Raw genomic sequence first — 13,937 nt, forward strand, 5'->3', positions numbered from 1 at the left:
AAATAAAATAAATGAATAAAAAAATCAAGAACACATAATTCAATTTTTCTTAATAATTTTACAGCAAAACATCAACAGCACAAAAATTTGGGACTAAAACACAAATAGGAACGTTATGATCATAAGCATACTTGTCGTAGATACCGTAGCCTAGGCTTATCTATTCTATTCATCGTTACTACCGCTAATAAAGGCCTATAGCATAGTTGTCAGCCATGGCTACTAGAGAAAGATTAGAAGCTTTGGTAGTGATGGGTTATACAAATAAACAAATTGCTGAAGAAATGGAGGTAAGCGTAAGCACCATAAAAAGCCTCGGGCGTAATTTCCCATTAAGAAAGAGTGACCTTTCGAGTGATATCAGCGGTAAAAACCGAAAAAAAAATCTGTTGCGTTTTGTTTCTACATCATTGCTAGGCTAGTCGGGGTAGACTACTTATAGTTAGGCTATGCTGGGATCGACGCAACCGACAGGGTAGCTAGTTAGGAAGATCGATTCAATAACATGCATTTTCACATTGTATTATTACAGCTCAGATTGACATTTTCAGCATTTAAATTTATTAATTAGACCAATAATATATACAGTAATAATTTTTTTGGCAAATCAAAAAATTAAATGACACAGAATTGTTTTTTGACTCAAGTAGATTTCTTCCTCTTTTTCCTGTTTACATTTTGACAGAATGTAAAATATACGGTTTTAAAGATTTTTTTAAACATTTTTCATAAATACAATTTCAATATAAATGAATATGATATTAATTTTATTGTGGTCTTACTGTGCGACAGCGATTTCTGATATTTATATATTGAAAAATAAATACTGTTTAGGCATTTTAATTATTCATATTACTGTGGCCTTTAATAATAATATAATGATAATAATAATAATAATAATATAATGATAATAATTATAATAATAATAATAATAATAATAATAATAATAGTTCATTCTTATGTAGCGTAATTTACCTGTAGGCCTATAAGTTATTACAACTGTACTTTAATTGTTATCAGTAATTACAATCAACCGCGGCTGAATTTTACAAAAATGATATATTTTTATCTTTTTTTCAATATTATTATTATTATTGTTATTATTATTATTATTATTATTATTATTATTATTATTATTGATAATAATAATTATAATAATAATAATTATTATTATATTATTATTAAAGGCCACAGTAATTTATTGGCGTGTGTGCGTATAATAAGTATGTATTGGCATGTAATACGTATAAAAACATGTAAATGTAAAGAAGACAAGTAGAGGCCCAAAAAGGAAATTGATAGAAAAATAAATCGAATGTAACATTATTTTAATAGAAAAAGAAGCCCAATAAATCCAAAGAAGTTGAAAACATAAACAGGCTTGATTTAGGCTCACGGTGCAGTGACACTTTGCATGCTGCAACAATATACTTTGTGCGGGTGCGTTTTTTAAGTTATACGAGTAACACTTTATTATTTGAGCTATATTTATTCAAACTTCAGTGTTCTTCACAACAAACATACATAGCAGCAACAAGGATGTTGCGTATGGGTTTAAAGGTAGGCCTATCAAAACAGCAGAAAAATGGCATTAAATAAATAAATAAAAATAAGAATACAGAAAAATACGAGACGTACGGTATTCCGTCATCAAAAATATCAAGTTTATTCTATAGACAACATTTAATGACCAAGGTGAAGGGACACAAGACTATACGTACGGTACTGTACCAACACTCAATATCACATCCTCATTAAATTCATTAGTATTAAATATTAACCTGTGTATTTCAGTATCCAATTGTTGATGTAGATGATTGAGGAATTGGATCCTAATTAATTACATGTGTAAATGGTGATTTAAAAAGGAGATAGAACATACTACTTAGGTGGGATTTAATTTCTAGAAGAAAATTCAATAAAGAAAGAAAAATTCATTCTCTTGGGCTACACTATACATTTGCGAATGTGTATGTAATTATTGTTTTAGTTTATCTTTGCCTAAATATAGTTTGAGGGGTGGCACAAGAATTTGCCCGACGGGGGCCGAGGTTCCCTATTAGGGGATATGAATAATAATGATAATAATAATAATAATAATAATAATAATAATAATAATAATAATAATAATAATAATAATAATATAGGCCTACCTAGTAAAAATTAGTTAATTTCCATTTTAATGCCAAATTGGCATTCCATACAATAACGCCAAAAGTCAAGCGGCACAGTACAAAAGTCAAGTGGCGCAGTGCAAACTCAAAATGCGTGTGCCACCATATTAGTTTTGCACTGCGCCACTTTAGTTTTGCACTGTGCCGCTTGACTTTTGCACTGCGGTTGTAGTTTGTCCTTTTGGCGTGATATCGTGAAAAGGACAGACTACAATCGCAGTGCAAATGTCAAGTGGCACAGTGCAAAAGTCAAGTGGCGCAGTGCAAAACTAAAGTGGTGGCACACGCATTTTGAGTTTGCACTGTACCACTTTAGTTTTGCACTGCACCACTTTAGTTTTGAACTGCACCACTTTAGTTTTGCACTGCACCACTTTAGTTTTGCACTGCGCCACTTGACTTTTGCACTACGCCACTTGTAATTTGTCCTTTTGGCGTTCCATACAAGCGTGCTCATGGTAAATGCGTGTAACAAAACTACTCTGGAAGTAAATTTCAACTTATCCCATTTTGTTTACTTGCTACTATTGTATAACCGGCCCACGTACACACAGCGCGGCACGGTGGAACGATAATGTAGCTCAATAACTTATAATGGCTGGTTTAAAATCTGTACGTAAGCTAGTTTATTCAAGTTTATTTCTCCGAATAATGGTAAATCTACAAATCGATCGCGTAGCTATGCTACTAAATTTAGATTTCATCGTTCATGTGTGAGGAGGCGAAGAAGAGCTGCAACCACGCCTTTGCCGTAACCTATTGAATTTCGCGCTGGGCTGTGGACAAAACTTTTGGAAAAACAAGCATCATAACAGACCCAGCATAATTATGTTTTTTGGCATAATTTAGACCCATTTGCATCTAGCATGTGTGCTGGCGTAATTTTAGAAAAATTTAGCATAATTTAGCACAATTTTGACCTCAGAAGAAAAAATAAACTTTAAATCTGAACTAAACCAGCCGTCAATAACCGTGGATACCACATCATAAAAATGAATTTGTCAATGATTGAGTATCCAATAAATCCTATGCTGCGCACACTGCAGCTGCCTTTCTGTGGTTTTATTTGTTTCCTATTGCTATACACGTCTCACATTGTTCTCAGTCGGATTACTACCTCAACTGTATTTTGCAATATTTTATCTTGTTTGATTTAATCAATAGCCAAGTGTTTTTATAGATTGTTTTATTTAATAAAAGTGGGATAAGTTAACCATGGTACATTCCTGACTTATTTGTCATCTAAGTTCTGGTACCATAAGGAAACAGGTTGCTGTCCTTAGTTGACCTTATGCTGAATATAGTATAGAGTAAGGTTTACAAGTGAAATATAAAAGATTATACAAATTCAATATTGCGGTTTAAATACAAACAATAGAGACGCTACATACTCAATCCTGTCCAGTCCTGTCCTCGCTGGAGGCGAAATCCTTAAAATTTCAAGAATTTAAAGTCTTTAAAAGACAGCTCTGAAGTCGGGAGCTAATTTCCTGCACTCAGGGGTCGAATTTTTCAAAATTTTCCCGTCGGAGGACCCCCGGACCCTCCTTTTTTTCTTTGGGGTTCATCATGTTCATGAAAAGAAGAATACGTATGCAAATAAATTTTTTATGTACATATATATAAAAATAAATAGGCCTATTTACAGTAATAAGAGTGAGAAATTTTGGTTTAACTGACCGTTTTCAAGAGGGGAAAACCTTGAATTTTGAAGAACTTAAAAGTCATTAAAAGACACCTCAGAAGTCTGGAAAGCTCATTTCCACCCATCTAGGAATCAGAATTTTCAAAAGGGAGGACCTCCTTTCTTTTTGGAGTTTTTATGGAAAATATTTAACACCCCCCCCCCCTTCCGCCCGTGTTTATAAACTCTATCTTTAAGGTGCTTATTGCATTTGTAGGTTTCAAATTTTTGCTTGTTCAAAGCTATGAATAGAACAATGTCAAAAACAAAATGTTAAGTAGGCCTACCGGCCTATCACACTAAACGTTGACTTATTATAAAAGTTTTAGTCAATACTGTGTTTAAATTTTATTATTTTATTATTCTATTACTGTGGCAATCTGTAATAAAACTTTATATGGTTCAAATATCACAATTTCCAAAAAATAAATGGTAATCTGAGCAAGATAGACATTGTGTTTTAAAGACCAAAGGTGCTAAATATATAGTACAATATTTTACTTTTCATAATCTCAAATTATGATACTGTAATGCCTATCTGTGTTTCACTACAGTGCAAACCGTACATGTTCCATATATATCAGCTCAAAAAAAAAAAAAAAAAAAAAAATGTCATTTGTTTTGCTAATCTTTAATTCGTTACTGCCTCTTCTATTTAAAGTTTGTCGCTTTTGTCGTTGCTGTGTACTTACCTCCCATACCATCCTTTATTTCAGGAAGGTTTTTGAGGGGTAGTTATTTGAGGATGTATATTTTAAATGTTTGTGTATACAATTGCAATACTAAATAAATCACCCTTCATTGGAAATAGCCTACACAGTATGCCACCAAAGCACACAGATCCGGGTTATAACAATTAATTAAATTCTTACTGAAGAAAAAATAGTATTAAAAATGGTTTAGTTTGCATTTTTGAAAAGGGGCTTATTCGAAATTGGAATATGTGGGGGCGCTTATTCAAAATTGAACATTTGGAGGGGGCCCTTATTTGAAAATTTAACATTTGGCATAATTTCCCATCAGCCTCGGCATAATTTGATTTGTATCACTGGTCACCCTGCAATTAAGGTTAATTTATCATCGCCTCCGGCTCCATGGTCATTCCATACACGGTATTCTACCCAGCAATTTGGTGGTCAAAATTGTCGCGGATAATCCAGATGGTAAGGTAATTAGACTAGTGTCCGAGCGGTTTTAGAAAGTGTGTACCGGTGAATTAACTGGTAAATCGCACGGATATTTTTTCGCTCGAACGGGCCCTAGGAGTATAGGTCCGTTTTGCCAAATTATACCCGTCGATAAGAAGCCTACCTATATTCTATAGTAGAATTGATTGGTCTTGTCCAGCTATTGTTTGTTTAGCCGAAACCCAAGTGATTTCTTGATAGCCTTTTGCAAACCTTAATACTGTACATAATAAGCAGTCTCTGCATGCATGATGAAAGGGAAGGTTTTGCTTGATTTCGTTCCCTTTATCATCAAAATCCTTTGGAAGGAGTCTAAGGGTTTGGTCCGTCGCTATACCTTACCTTCACCGACAGGTATTGCACGTACTCTTCCTGTGTGACCCTAATTTGGGGGTGGGGGAATCTGCCACCGGTCGGACAGGTCTGGACCCCCGTCGTCCGACGTCACGACTAGGTCGTTGGAGAAAAAATCTAAATAATAATAATCTGCCTATCCGAATAACGTTACTTTGATTGAATATTTCTAATACTGTTTAAAAGCACAATTTATACCATACTAGAGATTTTTTTTCTTATTCCGGGATGTCGACCGAGGCTCTAATCGGCCCCGTTTTCGGACCAAAATTTCTGGCGCCACCGCCTACTGCTAATTGTTTTCCATCCCTCCCCCCCCCCAAATAAAAGCCTGATAGATATTCTCTACGTTTGCTGGATCAATAACGACCAGGCCTGGCGGTTGACGTTCCACCTTGGGCAGCAGGGTTGCCATTTGTCCGTTTTGACGGCCTGATTCCTCAACTCTGGCCGTATAGAAATTTGCGGTTCTCTTGGATGTAGGGTCCAGGGGACAAGCCCGGTGGGGTCAGATGGCTAGAAAGAGTCTCACGGATTTGTCATATGAAGATTTGATAACAGGCCAAATAAAATGATCGAATACAATGTACGAATATTTAGGGAATAATAATAAATTTAAAAAATCAATCTTTTAAGGGTTAAGATGTGCTACCACTATGATCAATCTTAACAATGTGATTTTAAATAGGCCTATCGTGCCGCAACTAATTAAAGAGCATACTAGGGCCTATTATGATGTTTGGGCATTTAATTCGTGGGGATCAATTAATTATAAGAACAATAGGCAATGAAAGATTAACTTTGTTCTCTGTATATCATTCAGTTTCAAACAAATAACCAATGATTTTTGTATTTTAATTGAATATAACCCATTGTTATCTACTAATCCGATTAAAATCCGGCCGAATTTTGGCTAATAAAAAAAAAAAATATTTATGAATAAAAGTATCATGTAGCCATAGGCCTACTCTCATATTTAAAGGTATTGAGTAATTTCTAGAGACTATAGAGATGAAGGTGTACGTGGACATAAGTTCAATTCAATGCATTTGGTGTTTGTTACAAAACTAAAACTGATTATTATTGGATAATGGGAAAAAAATCAATATGGGCCATATTGTGACATAGAAAAAATAGCTCAAATATGCATAATAAACCACGCTTCGTTTCGTTCACGCCTCACTTCGGTCACGTTTCAAATGTCCACCCCATTATTCTACCAGGACGGCATAAGCCAGATTAGGATTATATAACCCTCGCATATTGCATTTTACAAGGACAGTCACCAGTCCTATATATATGAATATGATGACAGTAGAATAATGGGGTGAAATGTCAGTCTTGTACTCTAAAAAATATCAATGAAGAAAACTTGCTTCACCCACAAAACAAATGCGTGACCCTAGTCTGCAATAGGCCAAGTAATTTCCTACCCCTCGTCATTCTTTGGCGTCTAAGCCAGTTCCCCCTACCAGGAACGTAGCCATAGATTTTCAAAGGGGGAGCCGTTGCGGGGTGGGGGTAGGACTGTCCTCCACTCTACTCCAAGGACCCCCGGTGGGTCCAAGGGGCAAAGACCCCTGGTGAGGGTCCGGGGCGAAGCTTGTAGGTAGCGCATTCTGGACGTTTTAGGACTGTTTTAAAGGTTTGAAGTGAAAATTGCAATAGACACATCTTATTGAATTTTAGTAGGCCTAAAAAAATCTGTTTCATAATTAAGCGCCAACAAATTTCTCATGACCTGTTGTCAGGGATTTTCGGCAAACATAGGTAACCCAGGTCTAACTATCGCTTACTAAGCTTTAACTGCAATAATAATTATAATAATGATTGGACAAATCAAATTTCTCTTTCGTTTTCAGCACAATTTTCTTCACTTTTTAATATTATCAATATTATTACCGTATCTATTATCATTATCATTACTACTATTAGTAGTATTATTAAACAAAAATGTATAAAAGTTTGCAAAAGGATAAAAACAAAACTGAACCATACATTATCACTTTTCTGTATCCTAAAAGACCTGGCTTGGGATTTATGGATTTAAAACGCATTTAAGTTGATTTTTTTGTTAAGTAAGTTTGATGACTCCACCCCCTGAGCGGTAAAGCCGTTATATAATCCCAAAAATGTTATTTTTTTTACATCATGGTTTATTCTAATGAATATTCCACTGAATTACTATAGGTAGAAGGGAACGTTTATCAATAGACGTTTATTGTGGATTTCTATCGGAGCACGGGTCACAAACATGATGATATAGTAGAAGGAGTCAATTAGAAATTGTACATGCTTTTAAATCATCACCAAACTACGTATTTTTGGGGGGTTTTTTTTGGTATGTCTAATTTGCGTATAAACAATTCACGCTTGCCAATGTGTTATAATTATAGTAGGCCTATTATGTATAACGTGTATTGATGCATAGGCCTATTTACACATTTTAGAAAGTAATTCATTTTGAGTGATCCCAGGAAAGAATTTGTATTGGCTAGCATAAACAAGCTTTAAAATACTAACACAGTGTACAAAGGATGCGGGACAGGGACTATCCCCTGGATACGTCCTTTCCCCCTACAACTATGACAACAATGCAAGGGAAAAGGCTGTAGGCCCTATACAATAAGTTTCCAGACACTACCTAGCCGAGGCTAGGCCAGGCCCCTAGGTCTCTTATGACTAACAGTATATATAACATATTCAATTGCCAACTATTAATTGTATAATTAATTATTGAAATGATTGTGTGGATAAAATTATTATAGATAATAAACTTATAATTTAAAATATATATGTATATAATATATATATATTTAATAACTAGATATAATTGTAATTAATTGTAATAATTAGTAGACCAAAGTCTATGTTAACAGTTATCTTTTTTTGTTTCTTATGACCAATAACAATAATGTTATCTACCGATCAAAACATCCATTCAACAGATTTTCGACGGTGGTAGTGCCGATAAAATAACTGAAGTTTTTTTGCCCTGCGGCAATGCCGATAGAAAACAGTTTTTTTTTTAGCTCTGTGGCAGTGCAGATAAAAAAACAGACTTAGAAAACCGCTAGGAAAGTAGATGCGCATAATTATTGCATAATACACTTGGGCCAATACCGGTACCTAATTTTCAACAAAAACTGCGCAAAAAGCAACCTTTATTTTCCGAAGCATGTGGGCGAATTGCCAGGTTCAATTTATGCAGGCCTTATTTTACAGTCGGGAATATGGGCAAGAAATCCTTGGTAGGCCTAGGGGCTGGCCGTACCGTAAAATATTTTAATTGCGAAGGAGGATACATCTAAAACATAAGGAGATAATCTCCATATTATTCAGAATTTTGCATTATGTTATTATGTTCATATAAATATGTATTAATATAAAATTCATTTATATAATTCTTGTTTAAAATTTCATTATTTGACCTAATGTTGAGATAATAATAATAATAGTAAGAATAATAAAATGTTTTTAATGGCTATAGACAATTATTATTCTAGTATTACAATTTACACTTAATGTTTTCAATCGAAATTAACACACATTTAAATATAAATTTTGCATTCCTTCTAATTATGTTTTTATTTAATGAATGTATGTATTTTATTTCAGTGAATATTCTGTAAAAGTCTAATCATTGCAAAATGCACTTCTGAAGATATCAGCAAACCCGTAGACCAGTAGATAATGTTGCTTTCTCGTTTTGTGCTCGTTAATTTTTGCTGAATGGTGAGTCATAAACATGTTTTTATTATAAATTTCATGTCCATTGTAAAATGCTTTGTTGGATAACGTTAAGAATAAACATTTTAATTTCAATATTAGAACACAAAAACTATTGTATTCCCTAATTAAATTATCTTAAAATAAATTAAAATAGATTATAAAAGTTTTCATAAAATAAGGTTTTAATTGAAAATTAATATAATTAACAGGGTAATACAATTGCAGAGATCAAAATAATAAAATTATTTCATTCATGTCAGTAATATAAATAAATGTATTAAATTCCAAATGACAATTACAATTTTGTAAAAAATATTCTGATAAAATAATAAAGATAGAAATAAAGATTAATTATATATGCATATTTATTATATAATAAAAACACATTGTAACAATATTGTAGTAAATTGTATAATCTTAATAATATAAATATTTTTATAAAGAGAGTTGTTAATTGAATCCCGTCACAAGACCCACACACTTCAGACTGCTGTACACTGGCTAAGTCTCATTATGAGGCTTAGGGAGTGGAGTTGTTTCGGTCATGAGACCAAATCCTGTTACTGTGACATGAAGGCAAGCATCTTAACTCCACTCCTATACTCAATAGGGTTTAAACTTACCGTCTCGGATAGGTTCAGTTCAATTATCTAATATGATTAATAATTAATTGTTACTTAAAGTACATATTATATTAGTACTGTATTATTTCAATAGAAAAATAAATTTAAATAAATTTAAATTTAAATTGATTTTTTTTTCAATCCTACTACCTATTTCCAACATTATATTTTTACAATGGACTTATTAATTGCTGTATTCCTTTTCATTGATGTTTGTAACTTATTCTTTCTTTCCCATAAATATAATGAATTTCTTTTACTATTGCAGTGGACTTATTAATTGCTGTATTCTTTTTCATTGATGTTTGTAACTTATTCTTTCTTTCCCCAATAAAGATTGTCTTAATTATTATTCCCTCTGCATTGAACTTCCAATCTGCATTGAACTTCCAAGACTTATTCTTTCCCTCTCCAATAGTCTACTTTACTTTTTAATGTATTCCTTTTACTTTTAATATTTCAGGGAACCAGTGGTCTCATCCTGTGCTGCTCTATTTCTATGTTGCTTTTATTGGTTTTGGGATTGTCTTTCTAGATAATTGCATGGTTCTAGTATTTAAAATATTCATTGTATTTCATTTAGTATTTGAAAAAATAAATATTCATTGTATAATTGGCTTTTTAAATAATTGCATGATTCTAGTATTGAAAAATAAATTCATTGTATTTCATTTAGTATGGAATGAATAAATATTGGAAATGCGTTTCATTGTATTCAAGCTTGTTTGTCTTCGTGTGTATTGGATCATCCAGTATTCGATAGGCAGTGTACAAAAAAAAAAAAGAAGCGCCCTCTAATAGAAAAAGGCCCATAATATGACTAAGTTTTTTGGCCACTTTAGTCTGTGAAGTTCGGTAAAAATAGTGAAGAAAAGCGCCCTCAAATAGCCTTTTCCCCCTAAGTTCTTTAGGGTCTCTTAATAATTGTCAATGGAAGAGAAATGCACTCTCCAAAATCCAAATTTTTCAGAACTCCACAAACAATTGTAGAACACTGAAAAACTGGCTATTAGAGGGCGCATTTTAACCATCCTTGTAATAGAAACAGACAATTAAAGAGACACTGAAAAACGTAGAAATAAAATGGCTAGAGAGGGCGCTTTCCAGCACCACAGGGAACCCCTTTAAACAGAAATTTAGAGACCCTGGAAATTTTGTTTTTCTATTAGAGGGCACTCTTCAGCACCACATTAATACAAATTGAGGGGAAATGTTCTAGTCCTTTTTCTTTTACAGGGCGCTTCTTTCGTCTTACCTGCTTATCCAGCCTTCAGACACGACCAGCAAAGAAATACATCAACACATTACTTATATTTTTTATTATAAAATCTACCAAAATCATAACATATGAATTTATATAAAAGGTACATAAAATATATGAACAATTAATTATAAGAAATTATTTCTCTTGGTGCTGCAATAACTTGTCAATAATATTAAACTTATTAAATTCCTTCGATATTCAAATACAATCGCTGAATGTTTTCTTTCACCATGATTAAGATTCAGCAAGATGTTGAACTAAACTCCAGTATATCTTCTCTTAATTGTCTTGCAAACTATTAGACATAATCAATTAAATTAACTGTAAGTTAAAATGCTTGACACGGCTTATATTCGAAAAATGAATTATAGTAGTTTTGGTTCCTCATATTATCGTAATTCGATCATAACTTCTGTACAATATGATCAATATTTCAGAATGATGCAACTTGTCTTGATCACAGGTAACTTGTTATTAAAGAAACAATAATTGTTTATGTTTTTTCACCGAGATTACTCTTTCGAACTAAATTTACGTGTACTTTTCTTGTCTTGCAACATTGTTCTATGCTCTGTTGCTGCATCTGCAAAAATAAAATTTAATAAAGAATTAGAAACACCAGATAAAGAGAAACAATTTTTATTAGTTGAAGGAACGAAGAAATAAGATTAGACTTAGAAATTATAATTTCATAAGGTCATTATATACTTACAGTGCCATTGATTCTTTGATAGGCCTACATATATCTTGCAGTAGAGATGTGTCTTTCTTCTGCAACAAACAAATTACAGTGACTGTATACATGGTTGTAAATTAAGATGAAAATAAGAAGCAAATTTAATAGTGGTAGAATAAATTAATTGAAGAGACCAAAAGAAAACATACTAAGGTGTGGCGCGAACAAGAACAGCAAGAAAGGGGAAATAATAAAGAAGCATGAAGTGAAAAAGGATAAACCAAACGTGAGAAAATATAGACCAAATATACAAATATGAGAAAGAGAATGGAAGGTGGAGAATGAGGAACAGCAGATAAAACGAAACAAAAGTCTTAAGCTGTAAAAGATGTAATTTCAGAGAGATAATATAGCTGGACTAGAGGGTGCATCTTTCATGCTTCCTTGACAAATATTTTTCGGTAGATTAAAAAAATCAATGAAAATCAACTTAATTTTTGTTCTTTCCCTACACGCAGAATTTATAGATTCTCACGCCCATTCTGTCACCAATTTGTAAGCTAACACTAATGTGTTTCAAAATTCATACCAAGGACCTAACCGTGGTGTTAATTATACAACAATGGCTGCTACCAAGCTTTAGGTCGTGGAATTGTTTTCCTTTAAAACAATTGTTTATGAATAATGAATGAGTAAAATCATAATTTATATATGACTTTCGGCACTTCAGTTATTTATAAATAATGTTTTGCTACTTTAAATACTACATGTATCCATAACTAACAGGGTTTTGGAAATCAGATCAGGACCGAAAAGAGACGGCGAGGCAAGACAATAAGATTAAAAATCATGTAGTGTGATTGGTGAATAACTTTTTTTTATTTTATTTTCACCGACGAAGCGGTTTATAGGGGATTTTAGCCTCAAAACTAGAAAGCCCAACGACATAGCGGTTTCAATGATACGTAAGTAAATTTTTAACATTCTTTTCTTGAAATGTTTACTTATGTTAATGTTTTGTTGAGCAAATTATAATTTAAAAAAAAGTAAATTTTTAAATCATCCGCCAACACAACATCTCAAGACTAACTTTTCACGGCGGCCTCTTCTTTGATGTAAAGAAAATTGATACATCGGTTTTAAAATGACGCCGTACGAAGCAGATAAATTTTTCAAAAGCAGTCAATGTAAGTTGTACAACATTTTTGTAACAATTATTTAAAGTCAACACACGCTCTTCAAGGCTATCAAGACTAAAGCCGATAGTTCTATTTTACTTCTTGGACTCTTGCTTTCCGGCGATGTCTATCCATGCCCAGGCCCTATAAAATCAAAAACACCTAATTAATGTCCATGCATAGTTTTTTTTCTAAAGGTGCCATATCGTGTGATAAATGTTAGGCTGGACACACATAAAATGTATCAATTTGACGTTAAAAAAGTACACTGAACTATGTAATACAGGCGAGGAATTACAACTGTAAACAATGTTTATTTTCACATCTACCATTTAGCAATGTTGATATCATCAATTCTAATTATACTGATATTGATAATCAATCCATACCTGAAGTTGTCGCTCATCCTCCTAGTGATCCCGATACTTTAGCAGATACCAACACTAGAATTCTTCCCCCAAAAAATCGAGAAAATTCGTGTTATTGCAATGAAAACTAGATCTTTCATCACAATCACAATCAGCGAATGAATTCAGTAAATCTGTTTAACAAAGGAATAGGCATATAAAACTAATTAATAGAAAGACAGAATTACGGAAACTACTGGGGGAGAAGTTTTTTCCCATATATACCGTACGCAATGATCTTAACTATATCAGGAGAGACAATCTTCATAGTGAGTCTTTATGGATTGACATAATTACTACCCAAAACAAAGCCTATATTAATTTAGTATATGTTACAGACCACATAAGCAACGATTGTACTTCAACTCACTCATTGGTTTCAAAATTCTATAAATTATTTAGTCTTGCTGACCTCAATAATGACCCAACACGTATTAATACATTTACAATAATTGATCTTAATCTGACCCTAATGATATTAACCAAACTGGTGTTATACCATATGGTGTCAGTGATCACTTACTACAACATATTGCATTCAATGAAAAATTATACCTCCGATTTATTTATATATATCTTACTTACTGATATAAATTTGTCTGATTTTTAAAATGCACTAATATATACTCAGCATAGGCTAGGACAGCTTTAAGGTTAA

The 13,937-nt window shown here is 32.8% G+C and overlaps 2 long non-coding RNA genes across 3 annotated transcripts; one reads left to right on the forward strand and one right to left on the reverse strand.

Moving 5' to 3' along the window:
* The first annotated feature begins 241 nt into the window (after positions 1 to 241).
* LOC117101150 lies at positions 242 to 10,406 on the forward strand. Of its 2 annotated transcripts, none has more exons than XR_004444240.1 (3): positions 242 to 366; positions 9,018 to 9,134; positions 10,218 to 10,406. It is a non-coding gene; the product is annotated as an uncharacterized LOC117101150 (long non-coding RNA). The 2 variants fall into 2 exon arrangements; XR_004444238.1 differs by lacking the exon at positions 242 to 366 and adding an exon at positions 4,898 to 5,021.
* A 768-nt stretch (positions 10,407 to 11,174) lies between these two features.
* On the reverse strand, positions 11,175 to 13,410 carry LOC117101160. Its single transcript, XR_004444243.1, has 4 exons — positions 13,262 to 13,410; positions 12,928 to 13,016; positions 11,731 to 11,789; positions 11,175 to 11,601 (listed from the first exon to the last, which is right to left on the reverse strand). It is a non-coding gene; the product is annotated as an uncharacterized LOC117101160 (long non-coding RNA).
* Between the last annotated feature and the right edge of the window lie 527 nt (positions 13,411 to 13,937).

Source organism: Anneissia japonica, unplaced genomic scaffold, assembly GCF_011630105.1.
Source record: "Anneissia japonica isolate Jap-2015-1 unplaced genomic scaffold, ASM1163010v1 scaffold288157_len95398_cov146, whole genome shotgun sequence".
In the NCBI taxonomy this organism is placed as follows: domain Eukaryota; kingdom Metazoa; phylum Echinodermata; class Crinoidea; order Comatulida; family Comatulidae; genus Anneissia; species Anneissia japonica.